The sequence below is a fragment of the Sparus aurata genome, chromosome 14 (assembly GCF_900880675.1).
Source record: "Sparus aurata chromosome 14, fSpaAur1.1, whole genome shotgun sequence".
Lineage (NCBI taxonomy): Eukaryota > Metazoa > Chordata > Actinopteri > Spariformes > Sparidae > Sparus > Sparus aurata.
The window spans coordinates 6,060,295-6,078,680 of NC_044200.1; the positions used below are offsets into that span (position 1 = coordinate 6,060,295).

Here is an 18,386-nt window from a genome sequence, read left to right on the forward strand (position 1 = left end):
TTGATTTGTTCGAACGTTGATGAAATGATCCTAAAGGAAACAAATTTTGCAAATTTTCCAGTTCAGAATTGTTTTGCGGTTATTATTAAAATAGATGTACTTGCTTTAGTGCTAAAACACAAAGCAGTTTCCTCAGACTGTAATACCTGTAATACCTAGTCTCCGCTGATTGGTCAGTTCATGCACGCCTGACCAGCACCGGAAACAACAAAAAAGCGGCTTTTCTAAATCAATTCTTACGTGCCAAACTAACCGCTAGGCATAACTTATGCAGATGTATAACAAGGTGACGTAGTGTGATGTCATGTAGTCAGGGAAATAAAGGCGGGACTACCAGCAAAGTGTTTCAGAGTTTTTAGTTTTAGTCTAGCTTTGCAGTTTGAGCCTTGACTGACTTAACTTTTGGCTTGCCCTGGGCTGGAGGTAACTCAAAGAAGTAAAGACTTTTCAATGACGTGTTGAACAATCCAAAGCTGATTCACACAAAGCCATTTTCTCTATCATTCGACTGCTACACGATAACATCACTTTCCATAAACAACCAACATACACTTAGGTTGAAATACAAAAGAAACTGAAATATTTCAGATTCAACTACCTAACATTATCCGGTATTAAGTAGTTAGAAATGGCTCTTCTTCAACAGTGTGCAACACTTAAATGCTACAAGGTTCAAGGTTCCTTTATTCTTTATGCTACAACACAGGCAGTTGTAGTCCCTTGGTGCGACATGAGAAAAGCCCTTTTACTTTGGCGATCTAGCGAGGATGTCGTCTACAAATCCTGATGTGAGGAGTTTCCCCAGCGCACACACTGCACCAGCCTCTGATTTTTATTTATTTGGATGTTTCATGTTTTTTTGTTTTTTTTCTTTTATCATTTCTTTTTTTATTCACTCACTGGTTTAGTTACACTTTATGTAAATGTCTTTCCCAAATATGAAAGTCTAAATGCTGTTTCAAAGCCTCCACCCACAACTCCCGGAATACATTTCTGCTGAGGCCTTTATTTATGATTTTGTCGGCCTAAAAATAGACAAAGCAAGTTTATTTTGTTTACCCCTTTGGAACAGAGCCAAGCGCTGTACTGAAGATGAAGAAATGCAGCAGAACAGTGAACTGAATTGTGGTCAAATTGAAACATACTGGAATCAGCCTTTGTATATTATGGTATTGGTACTTTTACTGTCAGAATAATCTGAATACTACTTTACCTACAAATTATCTAAAGGGTAGCTTCACCATTTTAAAATATTCAAGTGTTAACTGGTTTTGGGGAGTACTATGTGAAAAAAGGTGGTGTGAAGCCATTTGAGAGGAAGCTTCATGTAATCTGATAAATTGCCCGACGCGATGTCACTCGGTGGTTCAGTTGCATTGTGGGAAATGAAGGCGCCTGGTTTTGAAAAGAAGGATGTGTAGGAAAAAAAGATGATATCGCTGGTTCAGCCTTTTTGACTTTGAACATTTGTTTTTAAACTGTCCATAATGAGTCCATCAGTGTTAAAGGAGTGCAAAACCTGGCTCCTACATTACCCACATTGCAATTAAGCCACTGTCAGTTTATCAGTTTACATGCATCTTCCTCTGGAGCCACGAAAGCTTTTATACTACTTTTTCACATATGCTGGAGTACTCCCCTATAGGGTAAAGTACTTGTTACAGAGATCTGGGCTCAAGTCTTTATGACATGGATTTGAGTTGACTCGACAATCTGTTTTGATAACTTGTGAGTCGCAACTTGACTTGACAGGAAATAAATGACTTGAGTCAGACTTTGAAATGAAGGCCCGTGACTTGACTGGAGATATGACATATCATGTGACTTGATGTGTTTATTTGATTTTTTTTTGGGGGGGGGTGTTTTGAGACTGGCTGTCAGTATCTCAATGTTTAAAAGTGATGTAAATACGTTTCTATGAAGTCATTTGTTCTTGTTTTATCACATTTATTTCACTAAATATGAAAAATGATGAAACAAATTCAATTAACTTTCTTTATGAACAAGTGAGATATAACTGGCCAATAATATCATTTTTGGACAGGTACTGTCTCTCAAGAAAGAAAAGATACTGCAGGTAAGACTGCACACAGTAACATGCCTAAACTAAGGACTCGACTTGACCTGACTTGACCAGATCTTGTGACTTGCATTGCCAGAGAAGAAATGTTTTGGGACTTGCTTGAGAGGCTGTGATTTTGACCAGAAAAGAGAGACAGACATTTGTTTATGCCAAAACAAACTAAATAAACAAACTTTTTTCATGACTTAATAAACACAACAAGACAACACAACACAATTTTCATACTGTTTGTTTATATGTGGCGGACCCTGCCACCTCTCTAGCTTCAAACAGTGTTCTGGGGACCTTATTTTCCTCTGAGAACAGCTCGTTTATTCGGTTATGGAAAAAATAAAGATTTCTGAGTTTATATTATTACCTCAAAAATATTGCAAATATTAAACTTCAGAGTTCGCCAAGACTACATAATGCCCCTTTAAAGCCACTCGCATTAAATTAATTCAAGCCATGTGATCAGCATACATTTTCTTAAGACCCAAGTAGTCATGGATATTCTCTGGATTCACTTCCAGTGGAAGTCCCAAAAAATTATGATAATTAAGATTATGTCCTGTGCCTTATAAAAGGAACTTTGAACAGGAACTGGACAATGAGTCTGGAAGCGTTTTGCACCGCCACTCCACCAGGACTCACCAGACTGGCAGTGTGAGTGTCCCTTTCAAACACATGAACATCAACTGGACACCTCTCAGGGACCCCTGTAAGCATCTCTAGCTGGTCCCTAGACTCTACAGCAGCACCCAGTCCCCACAGCTCTCCCCACTAGCAGGTACTCGGTGTGCTACACCGCCACCTGGTGTCCGGTCGAGCCGCTGCACTCCCCCGCTGCGCGCTCAGACTGGTTCGGCGCTCCGAGGTCTGCAGGCTGCCGAAGCTTTCTCTCAGCCTGAACACAGCCTCATCTCCCCGCAGAGAAAAAAACCCGGACTGACGGCCGTCCTCCCCGCTCTCCAGGAACACCACATAGGAGACCTTAAACAGCTTTTCCCCCGACGCAGCGCTCCCCCTCATAAAGCCGCCTCGGTCTGCTTGTGTGAATTAAGAGCTGCGGTAGAGAGAGAGAGAGAGAGACAGCCTCCCCTCTTCATCTGCTACACACCAGGTAAGACAATTTAGCATCAAATTGGGAGGAGGAAAAACGTGCGATCTTGCCACTTTGGTGTCCAGCTGCTGGATTATGACGCGGGTTGTGGGTTGTTGTTGTTTTTTTTTATTTTTTAACAAAAGATAATGCACACTATGGTTTGTTCCAGACAGGCTGCACCTGCTCTCGTGGAGTGTGGCTGCTTGTTGGGTGTAAATATACAACAGCACTTCTGCCAGGTGCTGTCAGAATCAGCAGCGGATGCACCGATTATTGGTGAACGCGAGCCTGGACGCATGTGCACGGATTGTTGTCAGTGAGCGATGAGCAGGAGAAAAAGAAGAAAAAAAAAAAGGCAGACTAACTGGGACTCCTGAGGCAAGTGTCAGGGATCTTACCATCCATATCAATGGGACAGCTGCTCACTGAGATGCTCACCTCTGTTGGAACTAGTTGCATATTTATTCAAAGAGCTGAACTTGTGGTCCTGATGAAAAGTGAAGCTGGCGCCAAAAAAGTGAGTCAAAGAGGGCTACTTTCTAGGTATCAACCTGTTTTTCGTCCCTGCCTCTCTTTTATAATGACAAAGTTTATGTGAGGCTGCAGACCTCCTGACAGCACGGTCGCATCTATCCATCACACCGCCCTCGGCTTCCTTTACAGCGTCCTCCCCGGCTGAGGACGCCGCTGTAGGTTTTACCATTCGCGACTTATTACCTCGGGGGGGAAAGCGTTGTCTGAGGTCTGTTGTTATGAGGCGCAGATGTGGATTAGGGCTCATCCTGATCTATTTAGTATCACTCACCAGCCCCGCTCTCAAGGATGCCTGGAAGATTTTTAATAATGGATGGCTGAATAGATTCACTGGCTCGCAGCATCGATTTTTGTCCGTATGGGGCTGTAAAGAGTCGTCTGATAAGAAACCCATGAAGCTAAATGTCATGAAACCAAGAAATCCATAGTAATCATGCAGTAAATTCTGAAATCGACTGCATGTAAATATGACGGCAAACCCAAAGTCGTGCAAACGACACGAGGGAACTTGAAAGTAACAGAGAAATCTTGGGTAAGTATGGAGATTTTTCCGAACCCTAACCCCGACCCTTTTTTTTTTTTGGAAAGATTGGATCCAAAATGTCCTAAATTTGCCCGTTGACGAGTTTCTCAAGCATCTTCTGATTTCACAGCTTGTAAGATCATGCTCTGGCCTTTGTATTTGTTCCAGTGAATAATTACTTCTTTATTGCCCTAATTGAATTACACGCCCAAGTCGGGCGCATCAATTATTTCCTTGATTGTGTAACAAGTGAGATGCTGCGGCATCTGGTGTCCCATCCCGCAGGACCAGTGTGGGGCCGGAGCTGGCTGTGGGCCCACTGATAGCGTTAACCCCCTCATTCATTCAACCAGAAGCTGCAGAATTGAGAGGGCTCAGGATTTCATCCCCGGGGAATACTAATAACCTTACCATGGAGATTTGTCTAAGCCTTGCTCACTATCAGCCCAGTAGGCAGGCGTGAAGGCGTGCCAGGACTCTGCAGTCGTGTTGGGGGTAGATATAGCCTGGTAGGGTGAATGAAGCTGCTTAAGTAAGCGCTTTGATTAGCCCATGAGAAGTCATTAGCACTGGTGAATGCTGCTCTGAAGACCAGCAGGTAGCCAAGTCAGGCTGGGAGCAGCTTTCAGCAGGACTCTGGTATTTGGGGTCCAGTGTGTTAGGACGATTTGGTCTTTGCCAGTTAATTTAAGATGCATTTTTTTCTCCACCTGTTCACCCTACTCTCCTCATTCATCGTTTGAACTAATCGTTGCAAAATTTTCTGTCAAATCTCGACTGCAGGTATTTCTGTTCACTCCTTCAAAACCCCTCAGACACTATAAACCCATTTAAGTCAGGAGAGACAAGAGAATGAAGTGAAGAAAGTGTGTCCTTTACAGCAGATGTTGCGATATCTGAGTCTTGTCAGAAAGTCTTTGGCACTTCGACTCCTCTGGGAGATTTTGTGATCGAGGGGGTTCTGCTCTGAGCAGCAGCCAGGAAAATTCCCCCACGGGGTCCAGACGCCGGTAGTGGTGACGGCGGAAAATGACTCTTCTGAGACTGGAAGGCTGATGAAGCTGATGAATCTGATGAATCTGCAAAGACTGGGCGGTGATCGGGTGTTTGAGGGGCGCACAAAACCAGAGACATAATCGTATTAACAAAGACAGCAGCGAGATAATAGACTCACAGTGAAGGTGTCTCACTGCTGCTGAATAGATGTGACCGGCTGATGTGACAGCTGATATCAATTGACAGCCCCTCATAATGAAGCAGAAAATGAGGATGCGTGAGAGGAGTGAGTGACAGGATGGTGTGAGTGATGGACCAGAGGCCAGAGCATGCGGCAGAGTAGTCTCACGTCGGAACTTTAGCGAGAGCTTCATTCTGCAGAGACAGCTTGGTTACAGCTAACAAGTCCTTTGTCCAACATGTATTTGAATGAACGCTACTTGGCCTTATTCTAAACCATGCTGTAGAATTGACGTTGGTAAAAATTTCAGTGCCGGTTTGTCGGACCGATGTGACGAGCAGACGTTACCCTTTGCTTGTGGGGCGACGGGGCACGCGATGGGTTGATGGACAAGAACAAAGCATTGTGTTATTTTACCACATTTGAGCAGTTTGAATTCCAATCCAGCCTTTTCTCAGCTTAGTAACTTTTAATTCATTTGAGTTTCCCAATACGGCCTGTCCATTATTTTTTTTTTACACTTGGAAAGAACTCTTTCTATTGGCTTTGATGGTTGAGTATATCATTTTATTTGCTCTGGTTTCTGTCTTGACTTCATATCAACCGTGTCTGGATGTGGTCTTGGCTTCGAACTCCAGTGGAGCTGCTTGATGAATTGACTTCGAGTTGACTAAGAACGACCCCTCTCTTTCTGTGGCTTTTGTCTTTTAATCTGTGATTTTTTTTTGTTTGTTTTCTGTTCTCTATTTGTAATAATTAAACGGTCACTGAATTACTTTCATTTATTTCTACCAAAGCACCATGGTGGGGTATTGAACTGCTAGACTTTCTTTGGTATTAACAGAAATGTGTCTGTATCTGAGAGCACTGCAAGTTGTGTGGTCAGGTTCAAGAGACTGTTTTATTTATGCACAGATCTTGTTTGCTATTTCCGATTAGGGAGCTTTCAACATTTCAGGACTCTTCTGTAAAATGACAAAAGCTTTTGTAGTAAATGTGCGTTGGTAAGGTACCCGAGCAAAGCATAGAAGCCTGGACATCGGACTGGCGGTGTTGTAGAAACATTCCTTTCATGAATTCGACGGTGCTCATCGTTATCTCATTTAAAATGAGAGAGGCGCAGGTTCTGAGGTGCTGAGATGTGGAGCAGGTATGTTTCGGGGCTGAACAGTTCATTGAGGTTGATTGCGAGCAGTCGGCTGTGGTGCACGAATCCGACAGGGGCGGCATTGATCCCTGAGGGACTCGACCCCCATCTCCAGCTTTGGTCCCTCCATTTAGCTCTCTATTATCACTGTCTCTCTCATCGTCTGCCCCTTCTAGTCTTCTAGACTGCTTTGATTGTACTTCCGTTCAATCTCTAGTCCCGTCGCTTTACCCTTCCTCATTAAATCTGTCCCCTTCTCTGTTCTTGTACCTGTCGCAGTCTTTTTTTTCTCCCTGTACGTTCCTCGCCGCATGGTTATGTTAGACATTAACAACTTTCGTTCCCCTCTCCAATCTCCTCAAGTCTCTCCTCATTTCCGTTCCTTCTTTTTTCTTTCATGTCACCGCTTTCATTTGACTTCTTTTCTTGCCCGTGGGTCATGTCTATGTTGGATCGTGAGGGTAGTGTTTCACCGAGATCAATGATGGCTGAAGATATTTCATTTAAAGTGTCGGATTAAATTAGGGCGTACCTCCGCAGACGAGGTTTTAACGGCTTTGATGGAGAGCAGCGACATGCTCTCCTATCAGCATCGATTAGCGCTATTGTCATTTTCTCGTTTGATTAATCGGACCCTAAGTAGTACCTGGAGGGACGCCATCTGATGCTCTCATGGATTAATAATTACTTTAACTCAAAACTGACCAATCTACAGTATAGCCGAACACTCCTCTGCCACACCATGCAGCGTTGTCTTCTTCAGTGAATCCGGGCTGACCCATAAAAGTCGGCTCTGTTAGCACACTACTTGTGGATGCTCAAAGAGTTGACTGCAAAGCTTTTTCGACACCGTCAAAGAGTCAGAGTGAAAATGCTTTTACAAAAAGGAGAATAGAAGACAAAAGCTATGTGTAATCAAGACATGAAGAGCAGGAAACAAACGGCCGTTTGTTCTGTTTCCTGGAGAGGCGAAAGGCCTGCTTGTGTCTCCAGACAGAGAGAATAGGGAATAATGAGAGGCGCAAACAGAGGGTGGGAGGGGGATTATTTGTCACCAGTGAGTGTTCAGGGCATAGAGCTTCTTGACACTGATGGCCTGTGAAGCTGCTCTTAGACGATGCTGAATGAACTTGTCATGACAGATAGCACTCTGCGTCCCTGAGCAGCCGGGAGCTGTGGATAAATTCTCCCGGACAATGAGAGACTGCACGGGTGGTGTGGAAAATGAAATTAGGACTCTCACCTGATCCTCCCTGAGGTGAGGTCACAATGGAAGGGGGTAGGTAAGGGAAAAAGTGAAATTACATTTTTCAAGCACTTAGATTTTTCTGGTTTTGACAGTCTCTTGTGTTTTGATGTCTTCATGTTTAAATTAAATGTACAATCACACAATGACACCATTTTCACTAAATGTGTTGGAAGGATTGCTGCTGTGGCTGTCACTCAATCTTTTGTGTTTTTGATGCAGAAAACACAAAAGATGTGGAGGGATTTAAGTGAAATAAGCTGTTTGTGTCTGATACAGAATAACCAGTCTGGCTTTGGTGGGACAAGTGCTAAAAACTGACCACAATAAGCATTGGAAAAATAAAAATATGAAAGAAAATTACTTGGACGCTATCTGCATGCTTGAAAATTTAGACCATGATGCTAGCAGCATAGCCGTAAACTGTAATCCGAAACAGAACACAGGTGAGGAGCAAAAAGGACGGGAAAACAGACAAAGGGAGGAAATGAAAAGCAAAACTGCCCATTTAGGAGAGGGCATGTTTTGGAGCTGGGCTATTACATAGAGAACTAATGGTGAAAAGGATATTTTGAAAGGACTGAATTTCCTTCAAAGTGACCTTGCTTTGACACCAATTGTAACTTTTCCAAGACTGCAATAGATTTCTCATATGAAGGGCATTAGGCGGAGATTAATGCAGAGTGGTCCACAATGTTTGTTTGTGGATACTAACCTTTCTTACAGCTTCTTCAACAGCCCGTGATACCACCATTGCCTTCTTGACACCTGACACCATCCTCCTTTCCCTGCCATAATCTCCATCAGCCAGTGTGTCTATTAACTTTTGCTGGTCCAGATAAGGGCAACAGAGTGTGTGTTTTTCTTTGCCAGCAACATCCCACTTCATATTCACACAATCCCACACATTCTGTCAGTGTGCTGAATATGGAGCTGTTGAGTGCAAACATGTTCTTCAACTGTCGGTTAGCTCCGCAAGGGTAGTTGAGGGGAGGGATAGTGGCCAGTTATTTATTTCTTTATAAGTCAATTTTTGTCAAGCATCTATGGATTTAAATTGACAGTATTAGTTAGATCATTTTGTCCACCATATTGTTTTGGTGCCCTTGTTTTAATCTAATATAAAGAAAGGAATCATTGTCTGTTTGTAGCTGAAGACCCAAGTAAATGCAGCGTCAAATTTGGTCCAATTTGGATATGCAACATGTTCATTGTTAACAAAATCTTAAAATAAACAGCTAACACTGCTTTGTACAGCACACGGGGCAGCTCTCGTGGGGAAGCAGATGAATGATCTCAGTCATCCAGGCCATCATAATTCTAAATCTGTTATAGTTGGAAACTGGACTTCTTGAAGGTGTTTCACCTCTTTTCCAAGAGGCTTATATAATTCTAACTAACTGGAGGGGAGTTTCAGGCTTTTAAACTCTGTGTGGGAGTATCCTTACAGAGTCGTTAGGGACACCTGTGAGTTTCAGGTCACTTGTGGGTCATTGATCCAACTGCCCTTCATGTGGATTGCTAGGGCTAGGTGAGCCTCTGAAACTCAGAGCTCACACGTGTCCTTAACAGCTTTGTAAGGACACTCCCACACAGCGTTTACAAGCCTGCAACTCCCCTCCAGTAAGTTAGAACTGAAGAAGACTCTTGGATGAGAGGTGAAACGTCTCCAAGAAACTGTTGCCGTTACAGCACTTACAAAGGGCTAGAATGTTTGGCAGCACCGTCGGCTGCTCCGAGACGCCCCTCTCATTGGTCGTTGTTGTACCATCGCAATGATCTAGGTTTAAATCGTATATAAAAAACATATTTGATATAATCGGGGCAGCCTGCGATGAGTCCGTGTGCAGTTCAGAGGGCTTAAGACTGTATCTGTGAACCCTTCACATTACCAGTTTTGAACAGGCACTGCACTCTTTCAGCTAAAACAAGAAAAACGTCTGTGGCAGGCAGCCTCAGCAGTAGCTTTCAGATTTAGGTTTAAAGTGTCATTGTGTCAATTACATGCTCTGAATGCTTCCATCATTCTCTTGCAAACAGTGGTTTTGATCCAAACTGGCTGGGCCTTGATGGAAACTGATGTAATACATTAGTGCTGCTAAGGAGTGCTGACTAACAGGCCCGCCACATTCACTTTGATTGGCACGGTTGACGACAGGGCCTTTACTCTGATTCAAGACCAATTAAATTGCCATTATGCAACACAGGATAGTTATTCCCTAAACTACATACACACAAAAACAAATGCTATACAGATTAATTTCTAAATACTAATCAAGTCACAAAAATAAACTTTGTTATGACTGAGTCGCACAGCCTGAGGAAAGAAGCTGCTCTGTGGTCTGGTGGTTTGACAGCAGATACTTCTGTATCTCTTGCCAGACAGAAGCAGGGTGAACAGACTGCCAGCAACGCCAGCACCTACTTGCTGTCATGTGCTGTAAGTGTATCACTGGGCTAAATAGACCTTTTTCAGTCCTGACTCATGCTAATGTGTTAATATGAAACACCGCCGCTGTGCACCACACAAATGACATGAATCTGCATTTTTACGCCATTTGCTGCAAGATTGATAAGCAATCATCCTGAATGTGGCAGGCTAAGGAGAAATATCCACTCCTGGTTCTTATTTACATCAGGCTCATTCATCTCCTGACGCATTTTAAGCGGAGTTTGACATTGAAATGGGTGTGTATTAAACACAGAGAAAGGAGACTTGTGTGTGCATCGCAGAGTTTTTTTTTTTTTTTTTTGCTCCCACTTCGGAGCAAATCAGAAATGATGAATGGCATGGCGGTTTAATGATCTTGTAGCGGAAAGGCAAGTGCTGAAGCAGGCACATTACATGCTAACTGCAGGGAGATGGAGATCGACTTCTGCCAGAAGCCTGCAGCATTCACATGAAAAGCCTCCACCTCAATTAAAGGAATGATCTGCGGAGAAAAGGGATAAAGGAGAAGGATCCCCCCCTACACCCCCATACAAAACAACCCAAACCCTCCCTCGTGACTACACCTCCCATCTTTTTTTTCTTTTTTTTATTAAGAAACATGCTCTAGCAGCGGAATTCGGCACGTCACTGCCACTCCCGAAGGGTTTGTCACTATCTGCCAACTCTCTAACACACACATACATCTATATACCTTTTCTAGGGAATTAAGGGGGCTAATTTACATTTTACAGAGTTACTTTTGTTTCTGGAAGCCCCGCCGTCTCCAACACGAAGCACTGCGCTGTTCTCTCTGTCTCTCTCGGCACAACTACTCCACATCACAGGCTCTTATCACATGTCAGCCGGGAGCTTCAGTCCCAATTAGAATTACATCTCCATTAAGATCTTCAGCTTGGTTGTTGGTGGCGTTCAAAGGCACATACGAACATTTCATTAACCTAGTTGACTCCTTTCGCTGCGTATCTGCCTCCGTATGAGAAGGTAAGCAAGGCCTGAAGACTTCGAGGAGCACTAATCTGCTCTGAATGCATTTGTCTGCTGCACAATGCAACATGTCGTTATGAAAGTATTAAATCCTCCCCACGCCCCTGAGGAGTCCTCAGAGCTCCGGGCTTAGGGATTGTGTTCGTTATTGTTTGTACGTGCAAGTTTTTACATGACATGAGTGTTTGGAGTCACTTCTGTTAAAGCAACTAGCTGTGTGTGAGTGTGTGTGAGACTCTTGCATAACCAGCAGTGGCGTATGTGTGCATGCATGCGTGTCTTGGAAGATTTGGCCGCAGCCCCGGCCAGAGAATGTTGCTGACACAAAGGGAAGGCAACCGCTCCTTCTCCTCGTACAACAATCAGCATGGCATTAATCGTACCATCAAAGCAGTGGTGGGTTAGCGCTCATGGGTTGGCGGCTGGTAAACCGAACGTGGCTCACATGAATCATGAGGTTTTTCGGGGGGTTATGCGAGTTCATATCGGTTAGCAACGCCACATGTTAATGTTTCAATGTACATTTCAAAGCACGAGCTTCGGTGCCTGTGCCAGAGGATGCAGAACTCTCGATCTGTGTTAAGGATTTATTGGCTTGAGGCTACATGGAAAATTACCAATCCTGGTGCATGTAGTTTCACTGCTGTATGTTAACACACACTCACACACACTCTCACACACACACACACACACACTCACACACACACACACACACACTCTGTTATACTCTCTGAATATTCTACCGTGGCAGTGAAGAAGGATACTTTTTTCAGTGCAGAGTAAATGGAGGTAGATTGAAATGTAGACTGTCACCCATGGGATAAGAATTGATTGGAAAATGGCCTTATTTTTAGTGAGACACTCAGTGAAGAAGCTGAATTATACATAGGGCTGCAAATAACAATTATCTTTATTGTTTATTAATCTGTCGATGATTTTATTTATTAATCAATTAGTTCTTTGATCCTTGAAATGTCAGAAAACTTGAAACATGGCGATCAGTGTTTCCGAAATCCCAAGATGACATCCTCAAATGTCTTGTTTAGTCCACAATCCAGAGATATTCACTTTACTTTCATAGAGGAGGAAATAAACTTATCTAATTGATTCATCATTGCAACTCTAATTATTCATAGCCAGACACATTAACAGTGCCAAAGGTACGATAAGTTTGGTTTGTCCAACAATTTACATCTTTATGAAATATAAAAGTATGCTCACTTTGCGTTCTGTGTTGTGTCTGCCTCTTGTTTAGTTGTTTTATGTGTTAACACCAAGGACCATGCTGGAAATAAGTTGTACACTTTTGCATGTCATCCTTGTGGATTACCGTTTTATGTCTTTTTGATCCAGAAATCTATCAATCAATCAGTTAGTCAATCACTAAGCTTCAGGGACAAGGAACAGGAGCAGCAAAGGTTGCTTTTTTATGAAGTGACATGTTTGGTTGAAGTGACACCGTATCATAGTGATGTTGGGAAATGTGTGTTGGAGACTTGAGTTACAAAAGAAGATGATGATACACAACCCAAGATCTGTCCCAAAGTCTGTATGAAATTCCAGCCAAGCACTTGGTTTCACACCAGTTTCTTCTACAGCTCGATACAAAGGGCTGTGGCATGACGCTGTCAGCTCGTCCCACCAGAGCACTTGAATAAATTTGAATGTCTAACATTTGAATTCATTGGTAATTCCATCCTTGGTAATCGTGTGCATTGACATATCCCCCTCGTCCATGTCAAAACTCTAGTCGAAAATGTTGTGAATCTCAACTGTGGGCTGGCTTCACCACTGTTCCACTGGGGTCAGACCTTTCTATTAAAAATGCTTTAAGTGTTTTGTCTCCTCTCATAAAGTCTCTGTCCTAACTCCTGACAGTCGCTGAAGCAGTGTGCCGCTTCATCTACAGCAACATGAGCCCATGCAGCGCCACTGAAAACACCCAATTCAGAATAACTGACCCAAGAACTGAGGTCAACAGTACCCACTCAGCAGCTTTTCATTGAAAGGTTAATCCACCTGATGTGATGTCTGTGAGGAAATCCTATGGGGAAATCATCACAATGACTTTATTCCCAGAGAGCAATGGATATACAGAGAAATGTTTTGTTGGAACAGTCTATATTGTGTCCATCAAAAGCTGTATGCAACTGTCCACTTGGGTAATATGGCTGTATTTGCTCAAAAGTAACTGAAAACGGTACCAAGGGCACCAACTCATGCATACACAATGAACTCTAGTTTGTTTATCACTTCCCCTCTCATTTCACTGGTGTTGCTGCTAATGTCCTCTGGGTCTAAATGACACTGCAAACCCTTTAATCTCTGACTGATACACACACACGCGCACACACACGCATTTGCACACACATCACACAGCAAAGCATCTCATCCAATTACTGATTCAGCATCAATAATTGTCCCAGACACTGTGCTCGTCAGAAGATACTCAGCGCAATTAGGCTCCCCTGCTTTGTTAGGGACCAGATTGACAGGATGTGTATGCAGTCATTTTGGATACAGGCAGATTTTGCTCTCACTGGCTGCCTGATGCGGTTTGAGGTTATTGTGTTGGAATTGCCTCGCCTTTCCTGTCATGGCCTTTAGACTGGTGGTCAGTCATTGATCTGCGTAAGAAGTTGAAGTCAGAATGAGATGCAATTTATGTGCATCATTTGATTCCTGAGATAAAAGATGTACTGTAGACTTACATTGGTTTTCAAGAATAGTGGTTTCCAGGAGCACTTGAAAAATATAAAGAACATGGCAACACGTTTTTTTTCACCCAATCACCCATTGATATAGGAAAGATTAACTAATATCAGCTTGGAATTAGACCAACTGTAGTGATCAATCGATTCTCTATTATGATTCACAGTGTAGGAATATCTTTTGATACAGTGGTTGGTTTGGTGTCGCTGGAAGTAGGGCTGTCCGGAACACCATTCTTGGGGCTTTGAAGCTTCCATGATAATTTTCCGCAAATATTCTTTCCTCAGACTTGTGGTGATGACAGGATTGACAACATCAACCATTTTTTTGCTCCACCCCCACCTCCAAAGTCTCAAAAGGCATCAGGACAAGTCAACGAGTGTTGAACAGTCGCACTGCCGTGGGTAGCTCATGCTTAATATTTTGTTGATACTGTTCTTGCGTACTTAACACACTTTGTTCTTATGTGTGCGGGTTTCGGAACTAATTAAACACCATAGAGAAGCCCCATTGTTGGTATCTATCAGTCTTTTGAGTTTTTTTTGGTGTTGCTGACATCTTCTTCCTCTTCAAAAATAAAACTGTACTAAATAAAGACAAAAACACGAAACACTCGAATGCTGATTTGAATGTTGATTACCACGGCAACGACCAAAACTTCGACGTTTCAAAGCATTCAGATCAGCGCTAGGTGGAACTGCGGAGGAACTTTGCAAGAATCAAGACCCAAATGTCCAATTTTGTGGTTCCTAATGAATTTTTCTGTTGGGTGTTGGGTGAAACACAGATGTTTCACCCAACATTTCATTTGTCCGTGTTACAAATCTGAAGAAAAGTCATGTTGTATGCAAGACGGGACACATTATTTGTATTTTTCTTAAACAATGTTTTGTTTTACAGCTGGTTAACTTATTTAAGCAAATAAATAATGCTTAATGCTAACATATAGCTGCAAAAATTGCAGTTTTTTTACTTAACGCATTGCTTACAGGTGTGTTAACGGCAAAGCAGTGCTGTTACGTGAATAATGGTTTTGATTAGCCAATTCACCAAGCAGACGGAACACCAGAGAAATTTCACCAGTCGTGTTGAATTCGGTTGAAAGCTTAGACAGGAATGAAAGTAAATGTACGTCGTCTTTGGGTATTGTTGCCCAAGAGTTGGGAACCTCCAATATGGCTAACAGAGAGATTGTTATGTGAAAGCCGTGTTTGAAACACTTTAGCATAAACTTGTGGCCTCAGAAGTGAGTGCCTAACTCTAGCTATTTACTTATAAAGGCAGAAGCACTAACCTCACCTACATTAGGAACTTTACTTTGCTCTGCTTCCTTTTCAGAGTCTTTGGATTGATGCCTTTATCATAATTGCCTCTAACAATAGATAATGAAGCAATTATGAGCTGTTTGGTTTCTTAACACGCCATGAGTTGCCTGTAAACCACCATATACGACCGCACATTAACTGAAGGCAGCAGAGAGATGGAGGGCGATGTCGAGGAAGCAGCTGCCAAGTGGGCACATGCCAGCACTTAAAAGTCTGGCCTGCTGATGTGTGTCTTTGGTCGGGGAGTTAATAAACAATGGAACAGACCTTTGAGGGTGATAAAATGCCTTGTCACTCCCTACTTTTTCTCTCCCCATATCCTCCCTTTACCCAAGTCCTATGTTGTCAGGACGCTGACCTGGTTTGACACACTTTATTCGGTGACCCGGTTGAAAATATCAGGTTGATATTTGCCTCTCAGATACAGTGTCATCTCCCGCTGACAGGATGGAAATGAGCCCATGACTTGCTCAGCAACTTCAAGGTGCATCAGGGTGTCAACGTCCTCGATGTTATTAGAGTGGTGATGTGAAGGCCTCTATGAGTCTAAATTGACTCAGTGAATGTGTTGTGTAGTATTGGTGGGACAGAAATTGTAATTAGTGCTGAGATGATGGGTTGATCACACAAAAACGTCTAAATATGTCATACAGCCTCTCAAGTTTGAGGATTTGGCTGTTTTTCCCAGCGTTATATTGCTCTGTAGTGAGTTTTGGATTTGGGCCGTTGGTCCAAAAAACTGAGGGAATAAGGACTAGAATATAGCAATAGCATTTTCGGAATATGCCTATTTGGCATCAGAAGATTAACACTTATCTCGTATCTGTCGATTCAATTTGAAGCCTCAGCTAGGATAGGCAGCTAAGCTTATCATAAAGAGTGGATGCAGGAGGGGGAAACTGCTAACCTGGCTCTTTCCAAAGTCCCAGCACCTCTAAAGCTCCCAAATGAAAGATGACATATATTAACATTTCTGCATCAAAAAGTCTAAAAAAAAGACCAGACTATTGTTACACATTTTGCTAAGCTGTGCACTTACATGATTACATTTGCTAATATTCAACATATAGGTTTTAGACCGGTGTCAGTCTCAGAAAACTCGCAGTAAGACAGTGAAGGAGTGCAGTTCCTTAAATGGCAACCTTTTCCTCAAATATTTGAAGTTAATGTGAACTAAGGTTTCTGTTGGATCCACTGTCTGTGAATAAAATTTCAATAACAACTAAAAGTACAGAAAGTACCTACATTCTAATAGACGTTCTGCTCTAGCTGTGACACCGATTATACCGCAAACGTTTCTGTTTTAACTTGAGCTTTGAATTGAGTGTTTTTACTGTATATGTATCAAAAACCCTAGCCCAAACTAAATTGTTATAAACTACTGACCCCCTTAAATGTTCTCCGCTCTCAGTCTCAGTCTGTTTCTTCCTCTCCGCCTCTCCACTTTTTTGTTCGGTGCATGACCCACCACACTTGCACGGCTGGTTGAAGTTATTGAATGCACAGATCAATCCATTTCCACGGCAAGAACTGGTTAGACACGGTGGCCGGAGCCGAATATTAGATATTTCAGTGATGCGATTTTTTTTTTTTTTCGCACACAACCGAGAGGAATGTGACGGACAATCAGTCGACAACTGAAGCGTCTCGTGCTGCGAGTCATGCAGTCCGTGTTAACATGAAAAAATGTAAATGTAACATGGAAAGCTCTTGTTGCTGATGTCATTTAGCTCCTTTCGGCTCCGCAGGGCTCTGTGGTTCTGTATTCAGTGGTTTTTGGAAATCACTCACTTGCCTCTTAGTTCTGTCTTTTTTTTTTCTTTTTTTTTTTTCATGCTGTTGAGGCCCGGGTGGTTGAGTGAGACGCTTTCCATTACTGAAGTCTGTCACCACACAGAGCAGTCTTGATGCCAGGCACATTTTTTCCCCTGCTATAACACACGCAAGGATGAACCAGTAGGAACTAGGCAAATGCCAACAAAGATGCAACAGCAGGGACACAATGAAGGATCATATTTTATTATTTATTAAGAAATCTCCTTAAAGTCAACACCCATCCCAGCCACAGTCTGTTCACCCTGCAGCCTTCTGGCAAAAGATACCAAAGTATCTGCTGCCATACCACCAGACTACAGAGCAGCTTCTTTCCAGGCTGTGAGACTGCTGAACTCAACCTTCCATAAAACTAGTTTATCTTACGCAGCATTAAGGGACTGCAACTTACATTTTGTCGTACGACCATGTGTTGTGGAGTGGAGATTTAATCAACCTTAAACCTTCAGTAGTTCAGAACTCTGCTGGGTTTAGTTGACCACACTACGACTGCACATTCAAAAGAAGTTGGACACAAGGGTGCTGTAATGTTACTTTCCCCCCGATGTCTGTATCATAAGCAATTTCAAACTCGTGTTTTAAGACTGAAAGACGTATGAGTGAGCTCATTTATCAAGGCCCGCCGTACAAATCCGTGCTTTCTGAATAGTCTATACTTGAATATACTGTACAACCCGTAATTTTTTCTCCCTCCGACACATACAGTTAAAACGCACTTATTTTCAGTTTATCAGGAACTGAAACTGTGAATCTGGAAAGTGGACGTGATGTAATCAGCTACAGAATGGACCGATTAGGCTGTTGGAGTTCATCCATCCACCTTAACCTCATGAAGAAGCTGTTTTCTGATGACACACAACAATGGCTGGCCAATCGGGAGGGGTTTGGATGCATTTGTAGACAGTATTTGGATACCCAATGTAATCCGTTTACATTAGGTAGGTGAACGGAATATTTAGATACGTTTCTAAGTATATAAGTGCTGTGAAATGAAATGTGTAATGGCGTCTGTTGACCTCATGTGTCGTTTCCCTTCCTGTATTCCATTGGTATATACATGAAGGCTGCACTACCGTGGGTCTTCAGTTGTGTGTACACGCCCCGATTACGATGGGCCACAGTTTTTATTAACTTTTGGCTTTGTGCACCTGAAATGCTTGAAACATCAACAAAGACGTTCGGACCTCCGACATTGACTGGAAGCAAGACAGAGGAAGGCGGTGAACGGAGTTACATGTAATTTGTGATGCAACAGCACTAAAAATAATTACATTTGAAGAAACCAC

The 18,386-nt window shown here is 42.7% G+C and overlaps 1 protein-coding gene across 1 annotated transcript in view; it reads left to right on the plus strand.

The window, feature by feature from the left end:
* Positions 1 to 2,903: 2,903 nt before the first annotated feature.
* nav3 (neuron navigator 3) overlaps positions 2,904 to 18,386 on the plus strand; it is a 443,539-nt gene continuing 428,056 nt past the window's right edge. Inside the window, exon 1 of the mRNA XM_030440425.1 lies at positions 2,904 to 3,185. The gene's annotated coding sequence lies outside the window, so the exon portion shown is untranslated. The remainder of the gene's footprint in view (positions 3,186 to 18,386) is intronic.